Source organism: Ranitomeya variabilis, chromosome 6 (genome assembly GCF_051348905.1).
Source record: "Ranitomeya variabilis isolate aRanVar5 chromosome 6, aRanVar5.hap1, whole genome shotgun sequence".
In the NCBI taxonomy this organism is placed as follows: Eukaryota; Metazoa; Chordata; class Amphibia; order Anura; family Dendrobatidae; genus Ranitomeya; species Ranitomeya variabilis.
In genome coordinates, this window is record NC_135237.1 from 150,911,748 (window position 1) to 150,933,664 (window position 21,917).

Sequence of the window (21,917 nt, forward strand, 5' to 3'; positions counted from 1 at the left end):
CTGAATCAAGAGTATTTTGTTGCAGATTGGCGATTGTTTATTGACTCATCTCAGCAAAGTTTGGAAGCAGTGTTGCTTCACAATGCAAATATGAAACCATCAATCCCTATTGATCACTCATGTCATCTAAAGGAAATTATGAATATCTGTTCATTGTTTTGGATGCTATAAAATATAAGCATCATCAATGGAATATCTAAGGAGATTTGAAAATGATTGGTTTGCAAATGGGTAAGCAAGGAGGTTTCACAAAATATTGTTGCTTTTTGAATTTATGGTACAGTAGAAATACAGTAGAGCATTATGTTCATTGTGATTGGGGACAGAGAAACATCTATGCTCAAGGTAGAGACAATGCTCCGCATAATCCTTTAGTTGCTCCAACAAAAATCTTTCTTTCTCCACTGCATATAAAGTTGTGATTTATTAACAACTTTGTGAAAGCCATGGCAAAGACAAATTCACAAGGGTTCCAGTACATTTCACAGACATTCTTCAGCATTTCACCAGCAAAAGTCAAGAAAGTGGTATTTGTTGGTCCTCAGATCAGAGAGCTTATGAGAGATGATGTGTTTGAAGGAATTCTAAATGATAAGGAATTGGGATCTTGGAAAAGCTTCAAGTGGATCTGTGAAAAATTCTTAGGAAAATAAAAATCTCCAGAATATGTTGAAGGTGTTGAGGAACTGATAAATGCATACCAGTGTCTTGGATGTTGCATGTCTCTGAAAATGCACTTTTTGCATTCACATTCAGATTTCTTCCCTCAAAATCTTGGGGATATAAGCAATGAACAAGGTGAGTGGTTTCACCTGGACATTAAAGTAATGAAACACCGCTACAAGGGAATTTGGAATGACTCAATGATGGCAGATGACTGTTGGATGTTATATAGGGACAACCCTGAAAAATCGCATCAACGACAGTCTAATGTCAAGCACTTTTACTTTCTGCTCATATTTTGGTTTCTATTTTGCATGTGAAATTATTTTGGTTCAATAAAAACTGTTTCGTAATGTGAAGCATTTTTTTCTGATATGTAGGTTACTGTTTTCTTAATCTCACTAGTATATTTCCTATAACTTATAACAATGCTGCTGCTCCAGAAAAACTATATACATTTTTGAAATCAGGACAAAAAGATGATTCAGAAAAGTAGAAAGTCACCTGCGATGATTACAAAAAATATTTTTTTGTAGACTTGTGTTATATGTCATATTAAATATTCATATAAATTATTTGAATAGATTCAGTAAAAATGATTAACAAGTTACAAACTGAGAGAAAAAACAATAAGTAATTTGTAATCAATTGAAGGTTTACTTTAAGATTAGTAAAAAACAGGCTTTTAGACTAAAGATTCCTATACTCTACTTTATCAATAAATAAAATAAATTCAAAAACATTTTATTGTGTAAATGGAGCAGAAGGTTTATATAAGGACCATTTATATTATTGTAGTGTTACTATACCCACAGTGGACATTTTACTAAAGTTTAAGCTATCCATAGACACCCATAGAGATGTCATGGTCTGTGCTTTTATGAGCAATTAGTTCCTTTTCATATCACAGTTCATAGCACTTTGCTTTGCAGTAATATTGTAGGCCTTTAGGGGACTGCTAAGAGTCAAAAGCACTAAAGCGAATTGGTTTAGAAGTATCCAATTTCATTACTAAAAAGAAAAAAAACCGTGGCTAAGCAAAAGATCAAGTCATGAGGCTGCACATCACACAAGATGATGAAAACTTTTATTGTAATTTTTTTTACAAAAATATTTCAAAATTACAACTTTTCCCTTTTAGTTGTTGACTGAAAATCAACATTATTCTTAAAGTTATCATTCAGCCTTTTTTTCTTTCTCAAAGACAAAAATGGAATTATCTTAAAAACCCCAAATAGTATTACAGAAGACCTTTCACCAGTTTGAGTATGTGAAACAGGAAATATTTTACAGTAGTAATCTAGTATTATTAGTATAATCTATAGTGATTAGCAAACGTGCTCGCCACTACTCGGTACTCACCCGAGTATCACTATGCTCGATGTACTCAGTGAGCACTGAGTATTTCCGGGATTATTGCAAAAGCTTGGGTCTCCTCCTATTAATTTTGGCACTTTTTAGAGCTCCAATCAGCATGCAGGGATTGTCTGCCATGCATTGTAATACTGCAGCCTTCTTTATTGTGGTATTACAGTGATTGGCTGGCCGCACAGCGTCATCAGGTCTATAAGAGACCTGGTGCCACCCTGCTCGCTGCATTCTGCTCCGGACTCAGCAAGTGTAGGCAGAGCTGCTGCTGAGATAGGGTCAGATTCTTACATGTATTAATTAGTGTGGGTCTAGGTCTACTAGTGTTCAATCCACAAATCATGATAAACAAACAGTCCTTTTTAGGGCTAATTCGGGGGTACATAGATTGCAGTGCTAGGTAGGCAGGAGAGTCTATGTGCACATATCCACCAAGGCCTGCAGGCACTGTATGTGAGTACATAGATCTCACTGCATACCTCAAAAAGCTCCATTCCTGTCTGCTGCTGCATATTTTATATATACGTAGCTGCAGGTATCTGTGGCAATTTATTAATTTTTTTTGCAGCTTATTCCTGCTAATTGTATTAGAAAGCAATCCATAGCCCCCTTTTTTCTACATTTATTTGCTTGGTAATGCTGCAGACTACAGCCAGGTCATTGTAATACAAGAGCGTGAAAATCTAACAATTAATTTTTTTTTGTCCCAGGCATCAGATGTGAGTGCACAGAAAATTCTGGCCTTTTTTAGTACTATATTATTTTTTGGAATGTCTTACAACATTTTTGGACACCATTTTGCTGCCTCAAAAATCTGTAGCTGGCCTAAAAATATTTAGCTACAGTTCTTATTTTTATCACTGTGATTTGTACGCCACACGCAGCACATATCATTGCGCTAAATATTTAACTATTTTAGTACTCAAATTTTTTTTTAGTGTCATATCCTACTTATTGAAACAATTTTGTTGAGCCCAAAAAAACTCAAGACCACATTTTGATCAGTCTGTTAACTCCGTCTGACGCCTGGTCTATCTGTGGACTCCAAATTCTTGTTTTTCAGACAAACTCAGTATTTTGTGGTTTCAATTTTTTTTTTAAAGAAAGGCCACATATTTGAACAGTCTGTTATCTCCGTCAGACGCCTGGTGTATCCATGGTGTTGAGTTCCTCGCTTTGCAGGCATTCATTGCATTTTTTGTCTGCTAGCTTTGGTCTACTCAGTATTAAGTGGTCTAAAAAAATCTAAAAAAAGGCCACATATTTAAACAGTCTTTTATCTCCGTCAGACACCCGGTGTATCTGTGATGTCAAAATCCTCGCTTTCCAGGCATTCATTGTATTTTTTTGTCTGCTAGAATTGGTCTACACAGTGTTTAGTGGTTTAAATTTTTTTTTTTAAAAGGCCACATATTTAAACAGTCTGTTATTTCTGTCAGACGCATGGTGTATCTGTGGTGTCAAAATCCTTGCTTTGCAGGCAGACATTGCATTGTTTTGTCTGCTAGCCTTGGTCTACTCATTATTCTGTGGTCTAAAAATTGTTTTTTAAATAGGCCACATATTTAAACATTCTGTTAATTCCATCAGATGCCCGGTGTATCTGTGGTGTCAAAATCCTTGCTTTGTAGGCATACATTGTATTGTTTTGTCTGCTAGCCTTGGTCTACTCATTATTCTGTGATCTAAAAATTTTTTTTTTAAAAAGGCCACATATTTAAACAATCTGTTATCTCCATCAGACGCCCGATGTATCTGTGGTGTCAAAATCCTTGCTTTGTAGGCATACATTGCATAGTTTTGTCTGCTAGCCTTGGTCTACTCATTATTTTGTGGTGTCAATTTTTTTTTTTTTTTTAAAGGCCACACATTTAACCCCTTAATCCCATATGACGTACTATACCGTCGAGGTGGGGTGGGCCTTAATTCCCGGTGACGGTATAGTACGTCATACGCGATCGGCCGCGCTCACGGGGGGAGCGCGGCCGATCGCGGCCGGGTGTCGGATGCATATCGCAGCTGACATCCGGCCCTATGTGCCAGGAGCGGTCACGGACCGCCCCCGGCACATTAACCCCCGGCACACCGCGATCAAACATGATCGCGGTGTGCCGGCGGTACAGGGAAGCATCGCGCAGGGAGGGGGCTCCCTGCGGGCTTCCCTGAGACGATCGGTACAAGGTGATGTACTCACCTCGTACCGAACGTCTTCTCCCTGCAGGCCCTGGATCCAAAATGGCCGAGGGGCTGTATCCGGGTCCTGCAGGGAGCACTTCCGGGTCGGAGCAGGCTGCAGATGAAAGCTGCAGCCTGCTCCGATGAAAGTATGATCGCAGATATGATAGAGTGCTGTGCACACTATCAGATCTGCGATCTGTGATGTCCCCCCCTGGGACAAAGTAAAAAAGTAAAAAAAAAAATTTCCACATGTGTAAAAAAAAAAAAAAAAAATTCCTAAATAAATAATAATAAAAAAAAAAATATTATTCCCATAAATACATTTCTTTATCTAAAAAAAACAAACAAAAACAATAAAAGTACACATATTTAGTATCGCCGCGTCCGTAACGACCCAACCTATAAAACTGGCCCACTAGTTAACCCCTTCAGTAAACACCGTAAGAAAAAAAAAAAAAAAACGAGGCAAAAAACAACGCTTTATTACCATACCGCCGAACAAAAAGTGGAATAACACGCGATCAAAAAGACAGATATAAATAACCATGGTACCGCTGAAAACGTCATCTTGTCCCGCAAAAAACGAGCCGCCATACAGCATCATCAGCAAAAAAATAAAAAAGTTATAGTCCTCAGAATAAAGCAATGCCAAAATAATTATTTTTTCTATAAAATAGTTTTTATCGTATAAAAGCGTCAAAACATAAAAAAATGATATAAATGAGGTATCGCTGTAATCGTACTGACCCGACGAATAAAACTGCTTTATCAATTTTACCAAGCGCAGAACGGTATAAACGCCTCTCCCAAAAGAAATTCATGAATAGCTGGTTTTTGGTTATTCTGCCTCACAAAAATCGGAATAAAAAGTGATAAAAAATGGTCACGTGTCCGAAAATGTTACCAATAAAAACGTCAACTCGTCCCGCAAAAAACAAGACCTCACATGACTCTGTGGAGCAAAATGTGGAAAAATTATAGGTCTCAAAATGTGGAGACGCAAAAACTTTTTTGCTATAAAAAGCGTCTTTTAGTCTGGTTTCACACTTGCGTTTTTATCTGCATGCGTTTTTTAAAAAAACCGCATGTGTGAAAAAATGCATGTAAACGCGGTAAAACGCATGCGTTTTTATAGAAAAACACAAGAAAACAAGAAAAAAACAAAAAACCCTAACCCTACCCCTAACCTGAAATACGTGGCACTGAAATACGTGGCACTGAAATATACGTTTTTATACGTATATACGTATATAAGTGCCACGATATTTCAGTGGCCACGTATATAAGTGCCACGTATTTAAGTGCCACGTATTTAAGTGCCACGTATATAAGTGCCACGTATATAAGTGCCACGTATATAAGTGCCACGTATATAAGTGCCACGTATTTAAGTGCCACGTATTTAAGTGCCACGTATTTAAGTGCCACGTATTTAAGTGCCACGATATTTCAGTGCCACAATATTTCAGTGCCACGTATTTCAGTGCCACGTATTTCAGTGCCACGTATTTCAGTGCCACGTATTTCAGTGCCACGTATTTCAGGCACTGAAAAATACGTGGCACGTAAATACTTCAGTGTCACGTATTTAAGTGCCACGTATTTAAGTGCCACGTATTTACGTGCCACGTATTTACGTGCCACGTATTTTTCAGTGCCTGAAATACGTGGCACTGAAATACGTGGCACTGAAATATCGTGGCACTGAAATATCGTGGCACTGAAGTATTTACGTGCCACATATTTTTCAGTGCCTGAAATACGTGGCACTGAAATACGTGGCACTGAAATACGTGGCACTGAAATATTGTGGCACTGAAATATTGTGGCACTGAAATATCGTGGCACTTAAATACGTGGCACTTAAATACGTGGCACTTATATACGTGGCACTTATATACGTGGCACTTATATACGTGGCACTTATATACATGGCACTTATATACGTGGCACTTATATACGTGGCACTTATGACTGTCAGAAAATGTTCAGTAAACGGTTAGGGGTAGGGTTTCAGGTAGAATTGGGGAGTTTCCACTGTTTAGGCACATCAGGGGCTCTCCAAACGCGACATGGCGTCCAATCTCAATTCCAGCCAATTCTGCGTTGAAAAAGTAAAACAGTGCTCCTTCCCTTCCGAGCTCTCCCGTGCGTCCAAAAAGGGGTTTACCCCAACATATGGGGTATCAGCGTACTAGGGACAAATTGAACAACAACTTCTGGGGTCCAAGTTCTCTTGTTATCCTTGGGAAAATAAAAATTTGGGGGGCTAAAAATCATTTTTGTGGGAAAAAAAATATGTTTTATTTTCACGGCTCTGCGTTGTAAACTGTAGTGAAACACTTGGGGGTTCAAAGTTCTCACAACACATCTAGATAAGTTCCTTGGGAGGTCTAGTTTCCAATATGGGGTCACTTGTGGGGGGTTTGTACTATTTGGGTACATCAGGGGCTCTGCAAATGCAACGTGACGCCTGCAGACCAATCCATTTAAGTCTGCATTCCAAATGGCGCTCCTTCCCTTCCGAGCTCTGTCATGTGCCCAAACAGTGGTTCCCCCCCACATAGGGGGTATCAGCGTACTCAGGACAAATTGGACAACAACTTTTAGGGTCCAATTTATCCTGATACCCTTGTGAAAATACAAAACTGGGGGCTAAAAAATCATTTTTGTGAAAAAGAAAAATAATTTTTATTTTCACGGCTCTGCGTTATAAACTGTAGTGAAACACTTGGGGGTTCAAAGTTCTCACAACACATCTAGATAAGTTCCTTGGGGGGTCTAGTTTCCAATATGGGGTCACTTGTGGGGGGTTTGTACTGTTTGGGTACATCAGGGGCTCTGCAAATGCAACGTGACGCCTGCAGACCAATCCATTTAAGTCTGAATTCCAAATGGCGCTCCTTCCCTTCCGAGCTCTGTCATGCGCCCAAACAGTGGTTCCCCCCCACATAGGGGGTATCAGCGTACTCAGGACAAATTGGACAACAACTTTTAGGGTCCAATTTATCCTGATACCCTTGTGAAAATACAAAACTGGGGGCTAAATTTCATTTTTGTGAAAAAAAAAAAAAAAATTATTTTCACGGCTCTGCGTTATAAACTGTAGTGAAACACTTGGGGGTTCAAAGTTCTCACAACACATCTAGATAAGTTCCTTGGGGGGTCTAGTTTCCAATATGGGGTCACTTGTGGGGGGTTTGTACTGTTTGGGTACATCAGGGGCTCTGCAAATGCAACGTGACGCCTGCAGACCAATCCATTTAAGTCTGCATTCCAAATGGCGCTCCTTCCCTTCCGAGCTCTGTCATGCGCCCAAACAGTGGTCCCTCCCCACAAATGGGGTATCAGCGTACTCCAGACAAATTGGACAACAACTTTTGGGGTCCAATTTATCCTGATACCCTTGTGAAAATACAAAACTGGGGGCTAAAAAATCATTTTTGTGAAAAAAAAAATAATTTTTATTTTCACGGCTCTGCGTTATAAACTGTAGTAAAACACTTGGGGGTTCAAAGCTCTCAAAACACATCTAGATAAGTTCCTTAGGGGGTCTACTTTCCAAAATGGTGTCACTTGTGGGGGGGTTTAATGTTTAGGCACATCAGGGGCTCTCCAAACGCAACATGGCATCCCATCTTAATTCCAGTCAATTTTGCATTGAAAAGTAAAATAGCGCTTCTTCCCTTCTGAGCTCTGCTATGCGCCCAAACAATGGTTTACACCCACATATGGGGTATCGTCGTACTCAGGACAAATTGCACAACAACTTTTGTGGTCTAATTTCTTCTCTTACCCTTGGGGAAATAAAAAAATGGGGGTGAAAAGATCATTTTTGTGAAAAAATATGATTTTTTATTTTTACGGCTCTGCATTATAAACTTCTGTGAAGCACTTGTTGGGTCAAAGTGCTCAACACACATCTAGATAAGTTCCTTAAGTGGTCTACTTTCCAAAATGGTGTCACTCGTGGGGGGTTTCAATGTTTAGGCACATTAGGGGCTCTCCAAACGCAACATGGCGTCCCATCTCAATTCCAGTCAATTTTGCATTGAAAAGTCAAATGGCGCTCCTTCCCTTCTGAGCTCTGCCCTGCGCCCAAACAATGGTTTACACCCACATATGGGGTATCAGTGTACTCAGGACAAATTGCACAACAATTTTTGGGGTCCAATTTCTTCTCTTACCCTTGGGAAAATAAAAAATTGGGGGTGAAAATATCATTTTTGTGAAAAAATATGATTTTTTATTTTTACGGCTCTGCATTATAAACTTCTGTAAAGCACTTGTTGGGTCAAAGTGCTCACCACACATCTAGATAAGTTCCTTAGGGGGTCTACTTTCCAAAATGGTGTCACTTGTTAGGGGTTTCAATGTTTAGGCACATCAAGGGCTCTCTAAATGCAACATGGCGTCCCATCTCAATTCCAGTCAATTTTGCATTGAAAAGTCAAATGGCGCTCCTTCCCTTCCGAGCTCTGCCCTGCGCCCAAACAATGGTTTACACCCACATATGGGGTATCAGCGTACTCAGGACAAATTGCACAACAATTTTTGGGGTCCAATTTCTTCTCTCACCCTTGGGAAAATAAAAAATTGGGGGTGAAAAATCATTTTTGTGAAAAAATATGATTTTTTATTTTTACGGCTCTGCATTATAAACTTCTGTAAAGCACTTGTTGGGTCAAAGTGCTCACCACACATCTAGATAAGTTCCTTAGGGGGTCTACTTTCCAAAATGGTGTCACTTGTTAGGGGTTTCAATGTTTAGGCACATCAAGGGCTCTCTAAATGCAACATGGCGTCCCATCTCAATTCCAGTCAGTTTTGCATTGAAAAGTCAAATGGCGCTCCTTTGCTTCCAAGCTCTGCCATGCGCCCAAACTGTGGTTTACCCCCACATATGGGGTATCAGCTTACTCAGGACAAATTGTACAACAACTTTTGGGGTCTATTTTCTCCTGTTACCCTTGGTAAAATAAAACAAATTGGAGCTGAAATAAATTTTGTGTGAAAAAAAGTTAAATGTTCATTTTTATTTAAACATTCCAAAAATTCCTGTGAAACACCTGAAGGGTTAATAAACTTCTTGAAAGTGGTTTTGAGTACCTTGAGGGGTGCAGTTTTTAGAATGGTGTCACACTTGGGTATTTTCTATCATATAGACCCGTCAAAATGACTTCAAATGAGATGTGGTCCCTAAAAAAAAATGGTGTTGTAAAAATGAGAAATTGCTGGTCAACTTTTAACCCTTATAACTCCGTCACAAAAAAAAATTTTGGTTCCAAAATTGTGCTGATGTAAAGTAGACATGTGGGAAATGTTATTTATTAAGTATTTTGTGTGACATATGTCTGTGATTTAAGGGCATAAAAATTCAAAGTTGGAAAATTGCGAAATTTTCAAAATTTTCGCCAAATATTCGTTTTTTTCACAAATAAACGCAAGTTATATCGAAGAAATTTTACCACTAACATGAAGTACAATATGTCACGAGAAAACAATGTCAGAATCGCCAAGATCCGTTGAAGCGTTCCAGAGTTATAACCTCATAAAGGGACAGTGGTCAGAATTGTAAAAATTTGCCCGGTCATTAACGTGCAAACCACCCTCGGGGCTTAAGGGGTTAAGCAGTCTGTTATCTCTGTCAGATGCCTGGTGTATCTGTGGTGTCAAAATCCTCGCTTTGCAGGCATTCATTGTATTTTTTTGTCTGCTAGCCTTGGCCTACTCAGTATTTAGTCGTTTAAAAAATAAAAAAAGGCCACGTATTTAAACAGTCTGTTATCTCCTTCAGACGCCTGGTGTATCTGTGGTGTCAAAATCCTTGCTTTGCAGGCATGCATTGCATTGTTCTGTCTGCTAGCCTTAGTCTCCTCATTTTGTGGTGTAAAAATCTTTTTTTTTTTTTTTAAAAAAGGCCACATATTTAAACAGTCTGTTATCTCCGTCCAACGCATGGTGTATCTGTGGTCTCCAAATGCTTTTTAGGCATACTGATCACATATAGGTTTTCTTAAAATTAATCCATTTGTATTGACCTTTTCAAATATTTCAGTAGTTGATTTAAAATGGGCAAAGCAAGGGGGCGAGGGACCAGGAAGTGGACGTGATGCTGATGGTGCATGCAAAGGACGAGGCCTTGGCCAAGCTGACCGTGGGCCACAACAAAGACCCACATCTTCTCGCTCGACCTTTCCGTCCCAGTTTCTAGGTGACCGCAGCACACCACTATTTAAGCCAGAGCAATGTGAAATGGTTGTTGGCTGGATAGCGGATAATGCTTCCAGTCAATTAGCCGCAACCACCACCAGGTCTTCTACACGGTCAAGTCTGAGTAGCTGTGAGTGTGGCCAGGATATTCCTGACCCTGATCCTCCTTCATCCCAACATACCGAGTGCCCTGAGACAATTGATCCCACACTTGAACACTCCGAAGAGCTGTTCAGTTTTCCCTTTCAAGAATCCGGACTCTCGGTCGGTCAACTTGAAGTGGGGCCAGATGAGATTGCATGTAGCGATGCCCAAAGATTTGAACAGCCACGGTCACATGAAGGCATTGGTGGGAAAGTGTCACAAGTAGTGTTGAGCATTCCGATACCGCAAGTATCGGGTATCGGCCGATACTTGCGGGTATCGGAATTCCGATACCGAGATCCGATACTTTTGTGGTATCGGGAATCGGTATCGGGATTAATATCAATGTGTAAAATAAAGAATTAAAATAAAAAATATGGATATACTCACCACTCCGGCGGCTCCTGGACTTTACCGCCGTAACCGGGAGCCGTTGTACCTAAGAATGCGCGCTTGAAGGGCCTTAGATGAGGTCACTGTGCTCTGATTGGTCCGTAGCGGTCGCGTGACCGCTACGCGACCAATCACAAAGCAGTGATGTCACCTAAGGTCTTTCAAGCGCTTGAAATACCTTAGAAGACGTCACTGCTTTGTGATTGGTCGCGTAGCGGTCACGCGACCGCTACGGACCAATCAGAGCGCAGTGACCTCATCTAAGGCCCTTCAAGCGCGCATTCTTAGGTACAACGGCTCCCGGTTACAGCGGTAAAGTCCAGGCTGCGTCGGAGGGTGAGTATATCCCTATTTTTTATTTTAATTCTTTCTTTTACACATTGATATGGATCCCAGGGCCTGAAGAAGAGTTTCCTCTCCTTCAGACCCTGGGAACCATACAGGATACCATACCGTCCGATACTTAGTGTCCCATTGACTTGTATTGGTATCGGGTATCGGTATCGGATTAGATCCGATACTTTGCCGGTATCGGCCGATACTTTCCGATACCGATACTTTCAAGTATCGGACGGTATCGCTCAACACTAGTCACAAGAGGAGAACGATGATGAGAAACAACTGCCAGAAAGTCAAGAGGAGAAGCAGGGTGTGGTTGTGGAAGATGAGGTGGTGGATGACATAGTAACTGACCCAACCTGGCAGGAGGACATGCAGAGCGAGGACAGCAGCACACATGGGGAAGGAGGCATAGCACCCCAACAGGCAGGAAGAAGCAGTGTGGTGACCGCAGACAGAAGGCGTGCATCCATTCCCAGTAACACCAACATGAGGGTAATTGCCATTCCAACTGTTAGATCTTCCCGAGTCTGGTTATTTTTTAAAGACACTGCCAATAACCCCAAACAGGCCATTTTCAGCACCTGCCATGCCCGCATCAGCAGGAGAAGCAAAACTACCGGCCTGACCACCATCAGCATGATCAGGCACATGGCAGCAAAGCATCTGACTTTGTGGACCAAATCCCAGGCTCCAGGAACACTGTCTACAGACGTTACTACAGGCACAGCTGTCATACCGTCTGTTCAGCATGGATGGCCTGAGGACAGAGAGGAGGAGGAGGACAGCATGGTCAGTCATCCTGTTGGTGAGGAAACGGAAGTCTTGCCTGTTAGCAGTCTGGCAAGCACGGCTGACTTTATGTTGCGCTGTGTTTCTCGTGACCCTCGCATTATTCTGCGAGGGTCATGAGGCCTTCCTCAACGTCTCTTCATTTTCTGCTGCTAGATCACCAGGGTTTACGTGTTCCTTTCTGCTACAGCCATTCAATTTTTGGCAAGGGTGTCTTTGATGCCCATAAAATATTTTAAAAAAATGTACCCCCCCATGGGGGAATGTTTGTCAGCTCTTGCATTTAATGTATGGGCATTACGAGTCTAGAAGACCCGCTTTTTTGTAATGGGACAGTTTTTTTACGAGGCCCTCCTCCATGTTTCTTCCACAGGGGGATTGAGTTGCATGCAAATTTGGGTCAAGGTGGCCCTTGCATTCAATGCATAAGGAAACAGTATGGCAGGACCAACTGAAGAATGTGAAGTGTGTTTTCCTGTGGCCATCCAGTACCTGGGTTCATATTCTTATTGGGGTTCATATGACTTGCTAGCAGGGCAGGCCTTGCAGTTAATACATAAGAAAACAGTATGAGATTACAAAATGAATAATGTGAAGTGTATTTTCCTATAGCCATCCAGTACCTGAGTTCAAAGACTTATTGGGGTGCATATGACTTGCTAGCAGGGCAGGCCTTGCTGTTAATACATAAAAAAACAGTATGGCAGGACCAACGGAATAATGTGAAGTGGGTTTTCCTGTAGCCATCCAGTACCTGGGTTCAAAGCCTTATTGGGGTGCATATGACTTGGTAGCACAGCAGGCCTTGCAGTCAATACATAAGAAAACAGTATGGGATTACAAAATGACTAATGTGAAGTGGATTTTCCTGGGGCCATCCAGTACCTGGGTTCAAAGGCTTATTGTGTTGCAAATTACTTGGTAGCAGGGCAGGCCTTGCTGTTAATACATAAGAAAACAGTATGGCAGGACCAACTGAATAATGTGAAGTGAGTTTTTCTGTGGCCATCCAGTACCTGAGTTCAAAGGATTCTTGGGGTGTATATGACTTGATAGCAGGGCAGGCCTTGCATTCAATGCAACATTTTTTCAGGAAGCCCTGCATATTGCATAGGCAATAACAGCATAGGAGACCCACTGTTTAATAATGGCCCTTTAAGAATATTAATGCCGTCTGATGCCCCTCTAAAAATAGGCTTTGTGACTTTAAGAGTCCATCCTTCATAAATGAAACAAGATGTGTCTCCTTATGTGTCACACACCACATGGCGAGCTAGGGTTGTTAAATGTTACAATGACATTTCCCAGTGAATGAATTTGTATTGGTTGAAAGCAATGTTAAAGTTGAAAAACGCATCAAAAACACTGCGTGTGAACATATCTCAAGTGGTGGAGGAACATTTTGGTCTGGGGTTAATTATTTTGCCTTATATACAAGTCATTACCTGGAAAGGATGTACCTGTCCTTAACATATTTCCAAGCAAAATCCATGTTGGTTTGGTTTTTGTATGTTTTGTGGGGCACCTGTGAAAATGGCGTGAAACTCTGACAACATTGCTTAGAGCTGTGACCTAGGAGTCAGAAATGCTTTCAGGGGCGATTTTCATTATGTTCCCTTGTCATTTGAGCAGTGTTTCCATCATTTTGAGATGCTTTTAGACCTTAAAAGGATCCCCGGGCAGGATCATGGTAAAAATAGACTTACATTGGGCACATTGCTCAGGTCGAGTACTGGAGTATTCCAATTTTCTCGACCCGAGCAACGAGCACTTGAGCATTTTAGTGCTTGCCCATCACTAATAATCTAGAATTAGTACAACATGGGCTTTCAAAACCAGGATCAACCTTCACTGGTATACCATAAGGAAGAAGAGGCTGGATTGCCTAGTCCCAAAACACTTTGTGGAAATGGGACACACACAGAAACAGCTTAGGTTCATATTTATAGATACTATCCCTCCACAAAGGAGGGGAGGTGTTAGGTGTCGAGTTTCCACTGCTGCCCAGGGGGAATCTTGAACCATGTCTTCTGTGGCCTTCCATTCTTCTGCAGCCACAGGTGAGCCTGCTCAGCAGAGAGATTAGTCCCAGCACTAGGCACGAATATGCTGCATCAAATTAGCAGCGATCGCCAGTGCAGCACCGTGTGCAATTAGTGCGCTTTCCAGGCCCTAATCAGGGTGGTTAGTGGCATCCGCCAGAGTGGCGCTGCATGCACTAAGTGCACTAAATCTATTAGCGTAGTTTCTCCCTAGCACCGCTGTTGTGGCGCCGAGCGCTAGTGGGTCTAGAGGGACTCTAACCCTGTGTCCTTGTGGAAGAATCCTATGACTGTACAATAGCACCCATCTTGCCAAACTCTGTGAGCTTTAACAGGCTACGGCATTTATAATCTGCAGTAGTGCGGTTCTGTGAATTAACAGAGTCCGCCTCTGTACACATCGGGTGACGGTGTGGTCATCTATTATACCACCATATATCGTCCGCCATTACCAGGCAGCAGGTGACATCTCTGCACGGTGGACTCCGGGCTGCAAACGCACCATTTTATTACCTTTATATTATTTGGTGCGTTCCGCCAGCCCTAACAGGAGGAGACATAATTCATTTCCTGAAGCTAAAAGAACTTGAGTGGATATATAGACTCAACATCCTGAAGCCAAATGGTCTTAATGTAGAATTTAAAATCAGCTCAATATTAGTAATTTGCCCAATTTACCTGGATTTTTTCAATGTCCTTCAGTGGTATATTTAGGACTTATTTATTCTATATGTGGGAAATCCTAGAATTTTTTATGAGATTATAATTTATTTTCATCTTTCGCAGATCAGCATTATGCAGCACAAATACACATGAGGAGACAGACTCATCCATGTATATTGCATATTTTTTTTACATAAAAAAAAGGTTTTTCACTAAAACCTTTTCATTATAATTGGTTTTGTCATAATCTTCTAGCCAACTACCACATTATGAGCATCCTTGAGAATGGGACAGTAGAGCCAAGGTTCCTAAGCAATGGGATATTAATAAATAAAATATAAATCCTTTTATTGCTTACCCTCTAGTGGTGCTGATGGAATGCTTGTCCGAACAAGGACTTATAAGGATCTATATCGAGCACCTTCGGCTTCTGTAGTCATCCCTTATGGTGATGTATTGTGGGGCCCTTGGCATGGTGGTTATAAATACACAGGTTTTCTACACTTTCTCTTATACCTCAGTGAAATACTGATGTATCAGTCAGGTTATGGGCATCATCCCCCTATGACAATGGCTCACAGTACCATATTATTCCCTTGAGTGTGCATAGAATGTCGCAAGACAGCAAGTAGGAATGTTTTTCCTGAACAAAGATGGCAACTGCACACTTAGTATGTATATCGTGCTTGAGCAAAGTCTTCCTGGAGCTCAGAGAACCTGGATTGGCTGTTTGATTATGACGTGAATGGACATGCGCAGTTACATGTTTCCAGACATTTCTGTGCTTTATATATACAATGCATCTTATGATTAGAGATGGGTGATTAAACCATTAATGAAACACATGATACCGCTCATATACTACTAATGCACAAGGCAGTTTATACAGGGTGGGCCATGTATATGGATACACCTAAATAAAGTGGGAATGGTTGGTGATATCAACTTCCTGTTTGTGGCACATTAGTATATGGGAGGGGGAAAACTTTTCAAGATGGATGGTGACCATGGCAGCCATTTTGAAGTCAGCTATTTTGGATTTTACATGTCACAGAGGTTAACACGTGAGGAGTGGATAGAAATTGTGCTGATGTCTGGTGAACGCAGTACCCAGGTCATTGCAGCAGATTTCAATGCAAGACACCCTACATAAGAAAACTGTCACCATTCCTATTTGATTTAGGTGTATCCATATAAATGGCCCACCCCAAAATATTTGCCTCATCACTGAACATAATGTTCTGTGTAAACTGAGGGTCCTGTTCCAATTTTTCTTTTGGCCACTCTACAAATTCTGCAACATGTCAATCGCTGTAAACAAAGAGAAACTTGTAAATAACTCATGAAAAAATAAAGTTACGTAAAAAACAAGCACACCATTGTTTTTCTTGTGAAATTCTCATTAAGTTTGATGTGTCACATGACCCTCTTCCCATTGGAAAAAGTAGTTGCATCCAAAATGGCCGACTTCAAAATAGCCATGGTCACCAACCATCTTGAAAAGTTTTCCCCCTCCCATATACTAATGTGCCACAAACAGGAAGTTGATATCAACAACCATTCCCATTTTATATAGGTGTATCCATATACATGGCCCACACTGTATATATACGCATCCTATTATTGGATAAATGATAAATATTATTATTTTGTAACACTGTATATGCACCATGTATTGTATCATCATTGGTTGATATCAGACTAGGTACAACTGCACCTAGCTGTTCAGACAGGGCATCTATGTTTGCCAAAGTACACCAAGTTGTCACAATTGTGGAAAAAATGTCTGATCCATCATATCAAATATATTGCAGTTGTTGCTGCTGCTACCTCATCTACTTTTTGCAGCCCTAATGCAGAGATGGGGGATTGTTACATCTAAGTGGATCACAGGGGAGTCTGTTGGTCAGTCAAGTAGATGGAAGGCAGTTGCTTGGCAAAAGATTTGCAGAAAAGGTGAAAGATTGTATCCTGGAAGTAAGACAATTTGAACTCCAATTCTGAAGCTGGAAACATTTATGACACTTTGCTTTTACAGCGAGAGTCTAAAATCGTTGCTATATAATAGTGATCAATTCGCTTCATGCTAAAAATATGCATATTCTCTCTTGAGCATTGAAGCATACAGCTTGCCATGTCTGCCAGCACAACTGAGGGTCCAATTTTTTAATTGTTGAAACCCACCTGCAATGGTTGCTGTATACCTCAGTATCTTAATCACCATCATTTTTGCTCTGTCTATTTTGTGCCCTGCCTGCACCAAGTTTATGTGTTCTTCCAGTTCGCTTGCTTCTGCTCTTGCTCTTTCTCCTCCAAATCCTGCAGCATTTAACATGGACCTTGCGGTTCCCCAACAGACACAGGATGGTGTTGAACAGGAGAAATCTGGTGTTCTTCCTCCATCCCCTCTTACGTGCTGTTGAGTGTTTTTTCTTGTAAAAATATTAGCGAGATTACATAGCTGATTTACCATGTGTTACTACTGACAATTTGTTTTGCCTCCACAAAGGGTTAAAGTAAGTGACATCCAGTTTGGCTGCTGCATGATGTAGTCTGTCACCACTGTACGCTGTTCGCATATACATAGCAACTTATACAGCATCAAATTCCTGTGATGTCACAAACCAGGTTGTGTCCTTTCAACCTGTTTTTTTTAGTGTTTTGCAATGTAATACCTATTGAAATTGGCTGACACTTTTCTGGCCATGACCACCACACATAGGTGTGTATAGTTGGAAAATAAATTGTTAAATTACTATTGCATTCAAGATATTAGCTATGCATAGAGATTGAGCTATTTTGCCCTAGTGCAGCCTCAATATTCCAAGCATTGTTCCTCATAACAATTCCAATTTGCAGTTCATGGGGAGTTATCTAGTGGGAGACTTGCCTCTTAATGCACAGCAACAACAATTCCACAGTGCGACTTTCCTCTCTTTCAAGCTGTAAAACTACATGGCAGAACTTTGCTTTGCATGAGTGAAAAAATTAGAGCAGTGTGTGAAATCAATGATATTCTCTTTGCTTGTTTGGGATGAGGTCATGTCAGCTGAACAGCATGCGAAGGAGGTATAGAAGGGGATGCCTCAGTCACCACTAGCCCCAGATGCGGTAGTGCATTGCTGCTGATAAAAACATTTACCCATTGAGCTATGGAACTCATAATCTGCCCTGGTCATAGTTGGTGCTCCAGGTATCTATAGTGCAGTGCACTTTGGCGCTCAGAGATTGACTAATGGTTTCCTGGATGTGAAAACAGAATGTTGGCACCCCTTTTCTTAAAAAATAATGGTGGTTTGATATCTTCCAGCAAGGCTGTGCTCATGTCCTCATTTCTTGAATGGTGCCAGAATCCACATGCTGGTAAGGCAGTGACTGCTTCACGAGCATCTTGACAAAATGCTAGTTAAGGTGGCAAACCTGTGGATGACTGGGAGCGGTTGTTTCCTCAACACACAAGCCACAAAGGAAATTTGCCATTTTGACAAAGAAAAAGGAGGAAAGCTTGGAATATGACAAGAATTGGATGAGGATGACAATGGGGAGGATGGTGATGACGACACTGAACAGGTGCTGCCCAAGAGTACGCATTAGCTTACAAAAAACTAGCATGGCATAAGGCAGGGGAAGACAACTTGAGATTTGCTATCACTGCTGCCAAGCTTGACTTTGCCAAATGAGCAGATTATGTTTTTTTTTGTGCTGATGGACAGCCATAGTTCCTAATCCATAAGAGCTGAGCTGTTCAAGGCTTAGTTTCCTCTTGCAGAGCATGCAGAGTACCAAAGAATCATCTGGTAGCAACATGCACAGAACTCTCACACACGAGAAAACCACACATACGATTCACCATCACTGTAACCAGACTTTTCAGGCCTGAAGAGACTCCATCAACAGCATGTGCAGCATTAACTGTTCTAGAGTTGACTGCAGCAAATGCTCATTTGGCCCCAAAGGATGTTTGTGACACATGTCGCCTGTGCAGTAACCTCTTTCATTGCTGATCTCAACTTTATTTCACCACTTTTTGCTTCCAAGTTTTATACAACACAGAGTCATCATAACCAGCATCATCATCATTTTCATCTTTATCCATGATTTAACTGACAGATGCCTCTACAGTGTGTGTGAAAATACTAGCTCTCCTCACTCCCCACCATTTTCCACACCAAGGTTTGACTGGCTCAGAGTGCTACCATGGACAGTGTCCCTACCACTTAAGCTCAAAAAGCCTAGGTGGCATTGCAATTCTGTTATTCATCTATTCTGGCATGTTTTCCGAGGACAAGGGTTGACTGTTCATGTCTTCCAAAATGTCAACTGGAAGAAGTATTTCTGATGAAGTATGTTTCATCATCCTCAGAGTGCTGTGTGAGGGAACTTTGGGGCAGAATAGAAACAGGTGTCATTGATGGCTTGGAAATTTCACTATGTACTATGTTAACTATTATGTCAGCAGAGGAGGAGGAGTGAGCAGAACACTGACTGCAGCAGCTAAGTGTGTTGCTGTCAGAGTCTAATTTAACCCCTTACCGACCTCCGCCGTACTATTACTGCGGAGGTCGGATCCCCTGCTTTGATGTGGGCTCCAGCGCTGATCCCACCTCAAAGCCGGGACATGTCAGCTGTTTTGAACAGCTGACATGTGCCTGCAATAGCGGCGGGTGAAATAGCAATTCACCCGCCGCTATTAACTAGTTAAATGCCGCTGTCAAATGCTGACTGTTGCATTTAACCGGCGCTTCTGGCCGCGCGGCCGGAAGAGAGCGCATCGCCGACCCCCATCACATGATCGGGGGTCAGCGATACATCGGTATAGCAACCAGAAGTCTCCTTGAGACCTCAATGGTTGCTGATGCAGGATTACTATGAGCGCCACCCTGTGGTCGGCGCTCATAGCAAGCCTGCAATTCAGCTACATAGGAGCGATCTGATGATTGCTGCTATGCAGCAGAGCCGATCAGGCTATGTCAGCTTCTAACCTCCCATAGAGGCTATTGAAGCATGGCAAAAGTAAAAGAAAAAGTTTAAAAAAATATGAAAAAAATTAAAAAAATATAAATGTTTAAATCACCCCCCTTTCGCCCCATTCAAAATAATACAATAAAAAAATCAAACCTACACATATTTGGTATTGCCGCATTCAGAATATCCCTATCTATCAATAAAAAAAGGATTAACCTGATCGCTAAACAGCCTAGCAAGAAAAAAATTAGAAACGCCAGGGTTACGTTTTTTGGTTGCCGCGACATTGCATTAAAATGTAATAACGGGCGATCAAAAGAACGTATCTGCACGAAAATAGTATAGTAAAAACGCCAGCTGGGCACACAAAAAATAAGCCCTCTCCTGACCCCAGATCACGAAAAATGGAGATGCTACGGGTATTGGAAAAGTGCGCAATTTTTTTTTTTTTAAACAAAGTTTGGAATTTTTTTTTACCACTTAGATAAATGTAGCCTAGACATGTTGGTGTCTATGAACTCATAATGACATGGAGAATCACAATGGCAGGTCAGTTTTTGCATTTAGTGAACCTAGCAAAAAAGCCAAACAAAAAACAATTGTGGGATTGCACTTTTTTTGCAATTTCACCGCACTTGGAATTTTTTCCCCATTTTCTAGTACATGACTTGCTAAAATCAATGATCTAGTTGAAAAGTGCAACTTGTCCTGCAAAAAACAAGCCCTCACATGGCCATATTGACGGAAAAATTAAAAAGTTATGGGTCTGGGAAGGAGGGGAGCAAAAAATGAGAATGCAAAACGGAAAATGGCAAGGTCGTGAAGGGGTTAATGAAACATAAAATGCTAGGGTGCGAAGTAGCTAAGCTAAAAACAGTAGCATGTAAAAATGTGGGCACCCCTGGTAAAAATTACTGCTATTGTGAACAGTTAAGCAAGTTGAAGATGAAATGATCTGTAAAGCGCCTAAAGTTAAAGATGACACATTTCCTTTGTATTTTAGGCAAAATAAATATATATATATTTTCATTTTTTACATTTGAATAATTACAAAATGGAAAATGGGCTAATCCAAATGTTTGGGCACCCTTGGAGATTTGTGTGCTCAAATAATTTTGACTTTGAGGTTTCTGATCTTAATTAGCCTGTTAGGGTTATAGCTATTGCTCCCACAGTTGATTGAAAGGGAACCTGTCACCCCCAAAATCAAAGATGAGCTAAGCCTACCTGCATCAGGGGCTTATCTACAGCATTCTGTAATGCTGTAGATAAGCCCCCGATGTATTCTGAAAGATGAGAAAAAGAGGTTAGATTATACTCACCTGGGGGGCGGTCCGGTCCGATAGGCGTCGAGGTCCGGTCCGGGGCCTCCTATCTTCATAGAATGATGTCCTCTTCTTGTATTCACGCTGCGGTTCTGGCGCAGGTGTACTTTATCTGCCCTGTTGAGGGCAGAGCAAAGTACTGCAGTGCGCAGGCACCAGATCTCTCTGACCTTTCCTGACACCTGCGCACTGCAGTACTTTGCTCTGCCCTCAACAGGGCAGACAAAGTACTCCTGCACTGGACCCACAGCGTGAATACAAGAAGAGTACATCATCATAAGAAGATGGGAGGCCCCGGACTGCGACGCCCATCGGACCAGACCACCCCCCAGGTAAGTATAATCTAACCTCTTTTTCTTATCTTTCAGGATACATTGGGGGCTTATCTGCAGCATTACAGAATGCTGCAGATAAGCACCTGATGCCGGTGGGCTTAGTGTCATGGTTCCCAATGGCAAGGGAACGTAAGAAACATAAATAACGAACGAGCTCTCGGGTGATGGAAACTCGAGTTGACCGTGAGCTAAATCTACCACACAACTAATAGTAGCCAGGGAGCATTCCTACGGCTTCCTATATGCCACGCGCCAGCCGGATGACTAACTACGCCTGGTAGAGGAAGAAACAGACCTGACTTACCTCAAGGGAAATACCCCAAAAGATGATAGCAGCCCCCCACATGTAATAACGGTGAATTAAGAGGAAAAGACATACACAGTATGAAAGTAGATTTAGCAAAGAGAGGTCCACTTACTAGATAGCAGAAAGATACAAAAGAGGACTTCACGGTCAACTGAAAACCCTTTCAAAAACCATCCTGAAATTACTTTAA

At 41.4% G+C, this 21,917-nt stretch overlaps 1 protein-coding gene across 1 annotated transcript in view; it reads right to left on the minus strand.

The window, feature by feature from the left end:
• CNTNAP2 (contactin associated protein 2) overlaps window positions 1-21,917 on the minus strand; it is a 3,158,824-nt gene that overhangs the window by 764,728 nt on the left and 2,372,179 nt on the right. The window lies entirely within an intron of this gene.